Below are 13,811 nucleotides of genomic sequence, written 5' to 3' on the forward strand. Positions count from 1 at the left end.
AAGCTTTATGACATCATTCTGGACCCCTTTTTGGATTTTTGATTTGAGGTGAATTTATAGCCATGACCCTGCATTAGAACGTACTATAACTTCCAGATTCACGTCCTCATTGCTTTAGACTTCTGTGTAGCTTACATCATCTTCACCAGTGTAAGACTAATCACAGGCCCTCACCACACACTTGTGCCTAATCTTCTCTTTCACCCTCCGTCACCGCCCCTCTTTGCCTCTGGGAGCCCGCATACAAATGTTCAGTGCCACCTGTTGGTTAGTGCTTGCTTTCTCTTCTCCTTGTAAGTGAGATTCTATGGTATTTGAATTTCTCACTGGGGCTTGTTACACTTCCCCTAAAACCCTCACAGCCATTCTGGTGGTCACAAACGGCTGGATTGCATCATTTGTTCCGGCTGAGTGGTATACCATTGTGTGGCTATAGCCCATCTTCCTTCTCCAATCATCCCTTGCTGGACACCAGGCTGCTTTCCAAGTCTTGGATATCAGGAGTAAGACTGTGGTGAACACAGCCATGCACATGTCTTTATGCGGTAGTCTTTCTGACTTTTTTGGATAAACAAGCGGCAGATTAATAGCTGGGTCATACGGGACATGGATACTTAAACTTCTGAGGCAGTTCCACACCTTTGGCATCGTGGCTGCACCGGGTTACACTCCCACCAGCAGTGCAGGAGGCTTCCCTTCTCTCCACCTCCTCTCTGACACTTGTTATTTCCTGTCTGCTTCCTTCTAGCCATGCTGACCACAGTGAGCTGCCATGGCCTTGCAGTTTGGATTTGCATTTTCCTGAGACTTCATGATGGTGAACAAGTTTTCATGCACCTACTGGCCCTCTTTCTGTCTTCTTCGGAGAAATCTCTGCTTCCATCTTTTGACCAGGTTTTCATTGGCTTGTTTTTTTTCTTGTGGAGACGTGCGAGTTGATTGTATCTTTGGGCTTTTCACCCCTTGTCCGATGTGTGGTTTGCAAACATCCTCTCCCAATTGTTGTGGTGTCTTAGTATTCAGTTGATGGTTTCCTTGAGTGGGCAGAAGTGTGTGCATTTGATGTGGTCCCGTTTGTTTCTTGTTTCCTTTGTTGCCCTTGCCCAGTCAGACATGCTTCTTCCAAATAGGCGGCTCAGACAGATGGCAAAGAGCACTCTGCCTAGGTCTTCTCCTACAAGGTTCACGGTTTCAAGTCTGCCATTCAAGGCTTTAATCCACTTCAGGTGGTGTGTGTGCCAGGTGTAACATCATTGTGTACTCTCGTTGTGTTCCATGTGGCTGTGCAGGCTTCCCAGCACCGTTTATTGTAGAGACTCTCCTTTCTCCGCTGTCTCCACTTGGCTCCCTGGTCCAAAATGGGCTGTCCATGTAAGTTTGAGTTGGGCTCTGGGCTCTCAATTGTTTTGCATGGGTCTTCATGCCTGTTTTGGGGCCCAGACTGTGCCGTTTCGGTACCTAGCGCTTCGTCCTCTATGTTGAAATCAGAAATTGTGACACGTGCTGCTTTGTTCGTTTTCCTGAGGATTCCTTTGCCTAGTCAGGGTCTCGTGTTGCTGGCTAGAAACTTCAGGATTCTCTCTTCTTCTCTGTGGCAAATACTGCTGCAACTTTGACTGGGATTGCATGGAATCCAGAGATTCCTTACTGCGGTATGAACCTTTCAAGTGTGTTAATCCTTCCATTCCTAGATCCCTCGATATCTTTTTTTTTCTTGTGTCTTCTTGAGTTTCTTTCCCCAAAGGTTTGCTAGTTTTTGAATTAACATAGAATTCACCTGTTTTGCTAAGGGTATTCACAGAGATCCTATTCTTCGTAATGGCAAGCTCCTGTTTTTTTTGTTTTTTTTTTCCTTAGCTTCAGTTTTTCTATTCTTTGCAACTTTTAATTGGTTTTGTTTTGGCACAAGTGCATTGCTGTGCTCACATCTGCTGGCAATGCTCCTGTATTTGCTGTGGAAGTCTGGCCCTGTCCAACGTCCCTTCCCATCTGCCTCTACTCTACCTCGGACGCCTGCACCAGAACAACTGAAGCAGTGGTGAGGAGGCCCAAACCGAGGATTCCACCCAGCCCATACTGGGCCACAGACCCAGAAGGTGCGGACCTCACCACTGCACCACCGGCCGGCCACTTACATGTTCAGTGGCAACGTGCAGTTGAGTGCAATGGGAGTTAAATATACTAGTGAGCCGAACTCTAGCACTGTGTAGATGAGGCTAGGTTGTTTTTCGGGTCCATTGTGATGTCAGAGGATTTGTCATAATTGTGTCTCTGAGGTCCAGCATGCTTCCTGGATACAGGTTTCAGAGCCTGCTTGGAGCAGTCTCATAACTCACCCTTCCCAGTTAGCCCATGCTTGACCTTCGCTGCCGTTTTTTGGCTTGTGAATTTCTCTGACTTTCAAACGTTCCAGCAGAGTCTGTCTAAAGACGGACATCATCTTTCATTGTGGATAATTCAGGTGTGATTTCTGTTCACCTTCCATTTTCTGGGTCCTCTTTTTCTTTTCCATAGTATACTCGTCATGGTCTTTCTCAGCTATCTCCCTTAGACATGCTTATCAGTCCGTTCTCCTTCATTCCAAGGGATTAGTTTGTATTTCGTTAATCGCTGTATGTTCTCTAGGGTGAGGTGTGAGTGCTTTCGTGACTCTTGGTTGTTGTCCTTGAATTTGCACCGGTCACTTGTAGGACTCTTGGCTACCCTAGCCTAGGTCAAACTAAGCACTGAGAACACGTGGTCATGTGGGTTGGTTTGACATCCTGAGATCAGAAACTCCAAATTCGAGGTGGTCCTGGCAACCCCCTTCACGGACACAATGTTTCCAAGACAACTTAGACAAATCGGATGAATTCCACTCTCCAGGAAAGATATTTTTCTGTCTCTTTTCCGGATTTGGGAAGTTTCGAACTTGACCCCTGATCCTTGAACGTTCCCCTAGATTCCGTCCAGATACGGGCTTACTTAATTTTTATAGGGTGTGCCATTTGTTTGCCCTACATCCTCTACCCTGGCCTGTTTATTTTTCTTGAAACACAACTGTAAAGTTCTAATTTTCGTGCAACTTCCTTACATGTGGTGTCAAAACACATAATCAATAATCCTTCTACGGCAAGAGGTAGGGGGAGAGAATTTCGATGGAGGCAAACAGAGCACACTAGCCTGGGAGGGCAGCCTTCACGAAGGAACGAAGCCCTGTGGAAGAGGGTGCTTTTCAGCACCCTTGTAGAGCACTTCCAAACAAAGAGACATACCCCAAGCGTGACAGGGCTCCATTCCTTCAAGGCTTCCAAGACATCTCTTGGGACACATTACCATGTGCCCAGTGGGCCCACGTGACACCAGAGCTTCGGAAAAAGAGACTGACCTTCAAAGAATGCTATGGGCCTTGGAAAGGAGGCATCGATTCTTCTCTTCAATGTCCTCAAGACATCTTTCTTGACTTTGCATTATGCTTAAGGCACAAGGGCACTGTAGGTGTGATGAACGCCAAGTCCGGCCACTTGTTTCCAATGAAGTTGCAAGCTTGAATCAGCATGACCTCCCCATAGACTTGAATAGATGACAATGTTCTCCTCTCCGTGCCTGTCCCTCTATTCTCACTTGTGGCCTAGGGTTCCTTTCTTATCCCTTGCATCAGACTCTGTTTTATCTCTTCTAGTTTCTGTGCCTGCTTTCTGTTTGCCAAACCTGTTTCTGGGTATCTGTCCCTTTAATAGCCTAGCCTAGGCCAATCCTCAGACTGTAACCATGCGGCCACCCTGGGGGACATGTTCACCGTGATGTCATAAGCGACCTCAAAATTCGAAGTTGTCCTGACAACCTCCGTGCACACAGAGTTTCACAGCCATCTCAGACCAGTCTGACTCCTCACCCTGTCTAGGTAGGATAGTTTTCCTTTTTCTGCAATTGTTGTCAGTTTCTATCTTTCTCCTTGAACTTCGAAAGGGCTCCTACATTCTCTCTAGACACTGGTTTCACTCCTGTAAGATTATCCTGGGTTTTATCTCTTATATCTTGGGTAGATGGCAAAATGGGTGGACCTTACCCAGAAAAAGTCCTGGACTCCCTCACAAGTTGAAGTTGCCCAGGGAATGTTCTGATGCACAATGATGGTGTCATCTCGTGGCACTCTGCCAATTCCACCTTGGCAGGTCACAAGATTTCCTTCCTTCTGCCTTTGGGAAGTGTACCAGATACTTCCATAGATTGTAATATTCTTATGGTTCCTTTTCTTGTGCGTATTGATAACGTATCCTCACAATTGCTGCTTATTTATGATCTCTGCCCGCACCATACCATGAAATCTATATTTCCTAACACTACTAATGTGATATGCACTCGTAATGTGAAACAGTGAGGCCCGGGCCGCCCAAGCGGAATGTGGGCACTTACCTGCTCCACCACAGGGCCGGCCCTGAATTGTACTTTTGGACCAACCTTTTGCCTGAACTTGGGAAGACGTGGGCCTGTTTGGATTATTCGTGAAGGTGATTAGTAATAACATCATGGACGGTAACATTTTCCGTTCGTTCATGGGTTTAGGACTGATCATGTTCTCTTCGTAGTATTCCTCTTCACCTATTTGGAATGGTCTGCCTTTCTGTAGCATCTGTAAGCATTTGGAGGTGATTTTCCATCCTTGGAAGTTCACCTTCTGTAAACTCTTTCCGCCCCCAAAGCTTTATGACATCATTCTGGACCCCTTTTTGGATTTTTGATTTGAGGTGAATTTATAGCCATGACCCTGCATTAGAACGTACTATAACTTCCAGATTCACATCCTCATTGCTTTAGACTTCTGTGTAGCTTACATCATCTTCACCAGTGTAAGACTAATCACAGGCCCTCACCACACACTTGTGCCTAATCTTCTCTTTCACCCTCCGTCACCGCCCCTCTTTGCCTCTGGGAGCCCGCATACAAATGTTCAGTGCCACCTGTTGGTTAGTGCTTGCTTTCTCTTCTCCTTGTAAGTGAGATTCTATGGTATTTGAATTTCTCACTGGGGCTTGTTACACTTCCCCTAAAACCCTCACAGCCATTCTGGTGGTCACAAATGGCTGGATTGCATCATTTGTTCCGGCTGAGTGGTATACCATTGTGTGGCTATAGCCCATCTTCCTTCTCCAATCATCCCTTGCTGGACACCAGGGTGCTTTCCAAGTCTTGGATATCAGGAGTAAGACTGTGGTGAACACAGCCATGCACATGTCTTTATGCGGTAGTCTTTCTGACTTTTTTGGATAAACAAGCGGCAGATTAATAGCTGGGTCATACGGGACATGGATACTTAAACTTCTGAGGCAGTTCCACACCTTTGGCATCGTGGCTGCACCGGGTTACACTCCCACCAGCAGTGCAGGAGGCTTCCCTTCTCTGCACCTCCTCTCTGACACTTGTTATTTCCTGTCTGCTTCCTTCTAGCCATGCTGACCACAGTGAGCTGCCATGGCCTTGCAGTTTGGATTTGCATTTTCCTGAGACTTCATGATGGTGAACAAGTTTTCATGCACCTACTGGCCCTCTTTCTGTCTTCTTCGGAGAAATCTCTGCTTCCATCTTTTGACCAGGTTTTCATTGGCTTGTTTTTTTTCTTGTGGAGACGTGCGAGTTGATTGTATCTTTGGGCTTTTCACCCCTTGTCCGATGTGTGGTTTGCAAACATCCTCTCCCAATTGTTGTGGTGTCTTAGTATTCAGTTGATGGTTTCCTTGAGTGGGCAGAAGTGTGTGCATTTGATGTGGTCCCGTTTGTTTCTTGTTTCCTTTGTTGCCCTTGCCCAGTCAGACATGCTTCTTCCAAATAGGCGGCTCAGACAGATGGCAAAGAGCACTCTGCCTAGGTCTTCTCCTACAAGGTTCACGGTTTCAAGTCTGCCATTCAAGGCTTTAATCCACTTCAGGTGGTGTGTGTGCCAGGTGTAACATCATTGTGTACTCTCGTTGTGTTCCATGTGGCTGTGCAGGCTTCCCAGCACCGTTTATTGTAGAGACTCTCCTTTCTCCGCTGTCTCCACTTGGCTCCCTGGTCCAAAATGGGCTGTCCATGTAAGTTTGAGTTGGGCTCTGGGCTCTCAATTGTTTTGCATGGGTCTTCATGCCTGTTTTGGGGCCCAGACTGTGCCGTTTCGGTACCTAGCGCTTCGTCCTCTATGTTGAAATCAGAAATTGTGACACGTGCTGCTTTGTTCGTTTTCCTGAGGATTCCTTTGCCTAGTCAGGGTCTCGTGTTGCTGGCTAGAAACTTCAGGATTCTCTCTTCTTCTCTGTGGCAAATACTGCTGCAACTTTGACTGGGATTGCATGGAATCCAGAGATTCCTTACTGCGGTATGAACCTTTCAAGTGTGTTAATCCTTCCATTCCTAGATCCCTCGATATCTTTTTTTTTCTTGTGTCTTCTTGAGTTTCTTTCCCCAAAGGTTTGCTAGTTTTTGAATTAACATAGAATTCACCTGTTTTGCTAAGGGTATTCACAGAGATCCTATTCTTCGTAATGGCAAGCTCCTGTTTTTTTTGTTTTTTTTTTCCTTAGCTTCAGTTTTTCTATTCTTTGCAACTTTTAATTGGTTTTGTTTTGGCACAAGTGCATTGCTGTGCTCACATCTGCTGGCAATGCTCCTGTATTTGCTGTGGAAGTCTGGCCCTGTCCAACGTCCCTTCCCATCTGCCTCTACTCTACCTCGGACGCCTGCACCAGAACAACTGAAGCAGTGGTGAGGAGGCCCAAACCGAGGATTCCACCCAGCCCATACTGGGCCACAGACCCAGAAGGTGCGGACCTCACCACTGCACCACCGGCCGGCCACTTACATGTTCAGTGGCAACGTGCAGTTGAGTGCAATGGGAGTTAAATATACTAGTGAGCCCAACTCTAGCACTGTGTAGATGAGGCTAGGTTGTTTTTCGGGTCCATTGTGATGTCAGAGGATTTGTCATAATTGTGTCTCTGAGGTCCAGCATGCTTCCTGGATACAGGTTTCAGAGCCTGCTTGGAGCAGTCTCATAACTCACCCTTCCCAGTTAGCCCATGCTTGACCTTCGCTGCCGTTTTTTGGCTTGTGAATTTCTCTGACTTTCAAACGTTCCAGCAGAGTCTGTCTAAAGACGGACATCATCTTTCATTGTGGATAATTCAGGTGTGATTTCTGTTCACCTTCCATTTTCTGGGTCCTCTTTTTCTTTTCCATAGTATACTCGTCATGGTCTTTCTCAGCTATCTCCCTTAGACATGCTTATCAGTCCGTTCTCCTTCATTCCAAGGGATTAGTTTGTATTTCGTTAATCGCTGTATGTTCTCTAGGGTGAGGTGTGAGTGCTTTCGTGACTCTTGGTTGTTGTCCTTGAATTTGCACCGGTCACTTGTAGGACTCTTGGCTACCCTAGCCTAGGTCAAACTAAGCACTGAGAACACGTGGTCATGTGGGTTGGTTTGACATCCTGAGATCAGAAACTCCAAATTCGAGGTGGTCCTGGCAACCCCCTTCACGGACACAATGTTTCCAAGACAACTTAGACAAATCGGATGAATTCCACTCTCCAGGAAAGATATTTTTCTGTCTCTTTTCCGGATTTGGGAAGTTTCGAACTTGACCCCTGATCCTTGAACGTTCCCCTAGATTCCGTCCAGATACGGGCTTACTTAATTTTTATAGGGTGTGCCATTTGTTTGCCCTACATCCTCTACCCTGGCCTGTTTATTTTTCTTGAAACACAACTGTAAAGTTCTAATTTTCGTGCAACTTCCTTACATATGGTGTCAAAACACATAATCAATAATCCTTCTACGGCAAGAGGTAGGGGGAGAGAATTTCGATGGAGGCAAACAGAGCACACTAGCCTGGGAGGGCAGCCTTCACGAAGGAACGAAGCCCTGTGGAAGAGGGTGCTTTTCAGCACCCTTGTAGAGCACTTCCAAACAAAGAGACATACCCCAAGCGTGACAGGGCTCCATTCCTTCAAGGCTTCCAAGACATCTCTTGGGACACATTACCATGTGCCCAGTGGGCCCACGTGACACCAGAGCTTCGGAAAAAGAGACTGACCTTCAAAGAATGCTATGGGCCTTGGAAAGGAGGCATCGATTCTTCTCTTCAATGTCCTCAAGACATCTTTCTTGACTTTGCATTATGCTTAAGGCACAAGGGCACTGTAGGTGTGATGAACGCCAAGTCCGGCCACTTGTTTCCAATGAAGTTGCAAGCTTGAATCAGCATGACCTCCCCATAGACTTGAATAGATGACAATGTTCTCCTCTCCGTGCCTGTCCCTCTATTCTCACTTGTGGCCTAGGGTTCCTTTCTTATCCCTTGCATCAGACTCTGTTTTATCTCTTCTAGTTTCTGTGCCTGCTTTCTGTTTGCCAAACCTGTTTCTGGGTATCTGTCCCTTTAATAGCCTAGCCTAGGCCAATCCTCAGACTGTAACCATGCGGCCACCCTGGGGGACATGTTCACCGTGATGTCATAAGCGACCTCAAAATTCGAAGTTGTCCTGACATCCTCCGTGCACACAGAGTTTCACAGCCATCTCAGACCAGTCTGACTCCTCACCCTGTCTAGGTAGGATAGTTTTCCTTTTTCTGCAATTGTTGTCAGTTTCTATCTTTCTCCTTGAACTTCGAAAGGGCTCCTACATTCTCTCTAGACACTGGTTTCACTCCTGTAAGATTATCCTGGGTTTTATCTCTTATATCTTGGGTAGATGGCAAAATGGGTGGACCTTACCCAGAAAAAGTCCTGGACTCCCTCACAAGTTGAAGTTGCCCAGGGAATGTTCTGATGCACAATGATGGTGTCATCTCGTGGCACTCTGCCAATTCCACCTTGGCAGGTCACAAGATTTCCTTCCTTCTGCCTTTGGGAAGTGTACCAGATACTTCCATAGATTGTAATATTCTTATGGTTCCTTTTCTTGTGCGTATTGATAACGTATCCTCACAATTGCTGCTTATTTATGATCTCTGCCCGCACCATACCATGAAATCTATATTTCCTAACACTACTAATGTGATATGCACTCGTAATGTGAAACAGTGAGGCCCGGGCCGCCCAAGCGGAATGTGGGCACTTACCTGCTCCACCACAGGGCCGGCCCTGAATTGTACTTTTGGACCAACCTTTTGCCTGAACTTGGGAAGACGTGGGCCTGTTTGGATTATTCGTGAAGGTGATTAGTAATAACATCATGGACGGTAACATTTTCCATTCGTTCATGGGTTTAGGACTGATCATGTTCTCTTCGTAGTATTCCTCTTCACCTATTTGGAATGGTCTGCCTTTCTGTAGCATCTGTAAGCATTTGGAGGTGATTTTCCATCCTTGGAAGTTCACCTTCTGTAAACCCTTTCCGCCCCCAAAGCTTTATGACATCATTCTGGACCCCTTTTTGGATTTTTGATTTGAGGTGAATTTATAGCCATGACCCTGCATTAGAATGTACTATAACTTCCAGATTCACATCCTCATTGCTTTAGACTTCTGTGTAGCTTACATCATCTTCACCAGTGTAAGACTAATCACAGGCCCTCACCACACACTTGTGCCTAATCTTCTCTTTCACCCTCCGTCACCGCCCCTCTTTGCCTCTGGGAGCCCGCATACAAATGTTCAGTGCCACCTGTTGGTTAGTGCTTGCTTTTTCTTCTCCTTGTAAGTGAGATTCTATGGTATTTGAATTTCTCACTGGGGCTTGTTACACTTCCCCTAAAACCCTCACAGCCATTCTGGTGGTCACAAATGGCTGGATTGCATCATTTGTTCCGGCTGAGTGGTATACCATTGTGTGGCTATAGCCCATCTTCCTTCTCCAATCATCCCTTGCTGGACACCAGGGTGCTTTCCAAGTCTTGGATATCAGGAGTAAGACTGTGGTGAACACAGCCATGCACATGTCTTTATGCGGTAGTCTTTCTGACTGTTTTGGATAAGCAAGCGGCAGATTAATAGCTGGGTCATACGGGACATGGATACTTAAACTTCTGAGGCAGTTCCACACCTTTGGCATCGTGGCTGCACCGGGTTACACTCCCACCAGCAGTGCAGGAGGCTTCCCTTCTCTCCACCTCCTCTCTGACACTTGTTATTTCCTGTCTGCTTCCTTCTAGCCATGCTGACCACAGTGAGCTGCCATGGCCTTGCAGTTTGGATTTGCATTTTCCTGAGACTTCATGATGGTGAACAAGTTTTCATGCACCTACTGGCCCTCTTTCTGTCTTCTTCGGAGAAATCTCTGCTTCCATCTTTTGACCAGGTTTTCATTGGCTTGTTTTTTTTCTTGTGGAGACGTGCGAGTTGATTGTATCTTTGGGCTTTTCACCCCTTGTCCGATGTGTGGTTTGCAAACATCCTCTCCCAATTGTTGTGGTGTCTTAGTATTCAGTTGATGGTTTCCTTGAGTGGGCAGAAGTGTGTGCATTTGATGTGGTCCCGTTTGTTTCTTGTTTCCTTTGTTGCCCTTGCCCAGTCAGACATGCTTCTTCCAAATAGGCGGCTCAGACAGATGGCAAAGAGCACTCTGCCTAGGTCTTCTCCTACAAGGTTCACGGTTTCAAGTCTGCCATTCAAGGCTTTAATCCATTTCAGGTGGTGTGTGTGCCAGGTGTAACATCATGGTGTACTCTCGTTGTGTTCCATGTGGCTGTGCAGGCTTCCCAGCACCGTTTATTGTAGAGACTCTCCTTTCTCCGCTGTCTCCACTTGGCTCCCTGGTCCAAAATGGGCTGTCCATGTAAGTTTGAGTTGGGCTCTGGGCTCTCAATTGTTTTGCATGGGTCTTCATGCCTGTTTTGGGGCCCAGACTGTGCCGTTTCGGTACCTAGCGCTTCGTCCTCTATGTTGAAATCAGAAATTGTGACACGTGCTGCTTTGTTCGTTTTCCTGAGGATTCCTTTGCCTAGTCAGGGTCTCGTGTTGCTGGCTAGAAACTTCAGGATTCTCTCTTCTTCTCTGTGGCAAATACTGCTGCAACTTTGACTGGGATTGCATGGAATCCAGAGATTCCTTACTGCGGTATGAACCTTTCAAGTGTGTTAATCCTTCCATTCCTAGATCCCTCGATATCTTTTTTTTTCTTGTGTCTTCTTGAGTTTCTTTCCCCAAAGGTTTGCTAGTTTTTGAATTAACATAGAATTCACCTGTTTTGCTAAGGGTATTCACAGAGATCCTATTCTTCGTAATGGCAAGCTCCTGTTTTTTTGTTTTTTTTTTTCCTTAGCTTCAGTTTTTCTATTCTTTGCAACTTTTAATTGGTTTTGTTTTGGCACAAGTGCATTGCTGTGCTCACATCTGCTGGCAATGCTCCTGTATTTGCTGTGGAAGTCTGGCCCTGTCCAACGTCCCTTCCCATCTGCCTCTACTCTACCTCGGACGCCTGCACCAGAACAACTGAAGCAGTGGTGAGGAGGCCCAAACCGAGGATTCCACCCAGCCCATACTGGGCCACAGACCCAGAAGGTGCGGACCTCACCACTGCACCACCGGCCGGCCACTTACATGTTCAGTGGCAACGTGCAGTTGAGTGCAATGGGAGTTAAATATACTAGTGAGCCGAACTCTAGCACTGTGTAGATGAGGCTAGGTTGTTTTTCGGGTCCATTGTGATGTCAGAGGATTTGTCATAATTGTGTCTCTGAGGTCCAGCATGCTTCCTGGATACAGGTTTCAGAGCCTGCTTGGAGCAGTCTCATAACTCACCCTTCCCAGTTAGCCCATGCTTGACCTTCGCTGCCGTTTTTTGGCTTGTGAATTTCTCTGACTTTCAAACGTTCCAGCAGAGTCTGTCTAAAGACGGACATCATCTTTCATTGTGGATAATTCAGGTGTGATTTCTGTTCACCTTCCATTTTCTGGGTCCTCTTTTTCTTTTCCATAGTATACTCGTCATGGTCTTTCTCAGCTATCTCCCTTAGACATGCTTATCAGTCCGTTCTCCTTCATTCCGAGGGATTAGTTTGTATTTCGTTAATCGCTGTATGTTCTCTAGGGTGAGGTGTGAGTGCTTTCGTGACTCTTGGTTGTTGTCCTTGAATTTGCACCGGTCACTTGTAGGACTCTTGGCTACCCTAGCCTAGGTCAAACTAAGCACTGAGAACACGTGGTCATGTGGGTTGGTTTGACATCCTGAGATCAGAAACTCCAAATTCGAGGTGGTCCTGGCAACCCCCTTCACGGACACAATGTTTCCAAGACAACTTAGACAAATCGGATGAATTCCACTCTCCAGGAAAGATATTTTTCTGTCTCTTTTCCGGATTTGGGAAGTTTCGAACTTGACCCCTGATCCTTGAACGTTCCCCTAGATTCCGTCCAGATACGGGCTTACTTAATTTTTATAGGGTGTGCCATTTGTTTGCCCTACATCCTCTACCCTGGCCTGTTTATTTTTCTTGAAACACAACTGTAAAGTTCTAATTTTCGTGCAACTTCCTTACATATGGTGTCAAAACACATAATCAATAATCCTTCTACGGCAAGAGGTAGGGGGAGAGAATTTCGATGGAGGCAAACAGAGCACACTAGCCTGGGAGGGCAGCCTTCACGAAGGAACGAAGCCCTGTGGAAGAGGGTGCTTTTCAGCACCCTTGTAGAGCACTTCCAAACAAAGAGACATACCCCAAGCGTGACAGGGCTCCATTCCTTCAAGGCTTCCAAGACATCTCTTGGGACACATTACCATGTGCCCAGTGGGCCCACGTGACACCAGAGCTTCGGAAAAAGAGACTGACCTTCAAAGAATGCTATGGGCCTTGGAAAGGAGGCATCGATTCTTCTCTTCAATGTCCTCAAGACATCTTTCTTGACTTTGCATTATGCTTAAGGCACAAGGGCACTGTAGGTGTGATGAACGCCAAGTCCGGCCACTTGTTTCCAATGAAGTTGCAAGCTTGAATCAGCATGACCTCCCCATAGACTTGAATAGATGACAATGTTCTCCTCTCCGTGCCTGTCCCTCTATTCTCACTTGTGGCCTAGGGTTCCTTTCTTATCCCTTGCATCAGACTCTGTTTTATCTCTTCTAGTTTCTGTGCCTGCTTTCTGTTTGCCAAACCTGTTTCTGGGTATCTGTCCCTTTAATAGCCTAGCCTAGGCCAATCCTCAGACTGTAACCATGCGGCCACCCTGGGGGACATGTTCACCGTGATGTCATAAGCGACCTCAAAATTCGAAGTTGTCCTGACATCCTCCGTGCACACAGAGTTTCACAGCCATCTCAGACCAGTCTGACTCCTCACCCTGTCTAGGTAGGATAGTTTTCCTTTTTCTGCAATTGTTGTCAGTTTCTATCTTTCTCCTTGAACTTCGAAAGGGCTCCTACATTCTCTCTAGACACTGGTTTCACTCCTGTAAGATTATCCTGGGTTTTATCTCTTATATCTTGGGTAGATGGCAAAATGGGTGGACCTTACCCAGAAAAAGTCCTGGACTCCCTCACAAGTTGAAGTTGCCCAGGGAATGTTCTGATGCACAATGATGGTGTCATCTCGTGGCACTCTGCCAATTCCACCTTGGCAGGTCACAAGATTTCCTTCCTTCTGCCTTTGGGAAGTGTACCAGATACTTCCATAGATTGTAATATTCTTATGGTTCCTTTTCTTGTGCGTATTGATAACGTATCCTCACAATTGCTGCTTATTTATGATCTCTGCCCGCACCATACCATGAAATCTATATTTCCTAACACTACTAATGTGATATGCACTCGTAATGTGAAACAGTGAGGCCCGGGCCGCCCAAGCGGAATGTGGGCACTTACCTGCTCCACCACAGGGCCGGCCCTGAATTGTACTTTTGGACCAACCTTTTGCCTGAAC

The sequence above is a fragment of the Equus asinus genome, chromosome 24 (assembly GCF_041296235.1).
Source record: "Equus asinus isolate D_3611 breed Donkey chromosome 24, EquAss-T2T_v2, whole genome shotgun sequence".
Classification (NCBI taxonomy): Eukaryota; Metazoa; Chordata; class Mammalia; order Perissodactyla; family Equidae; genus Equus; species Equus asinus.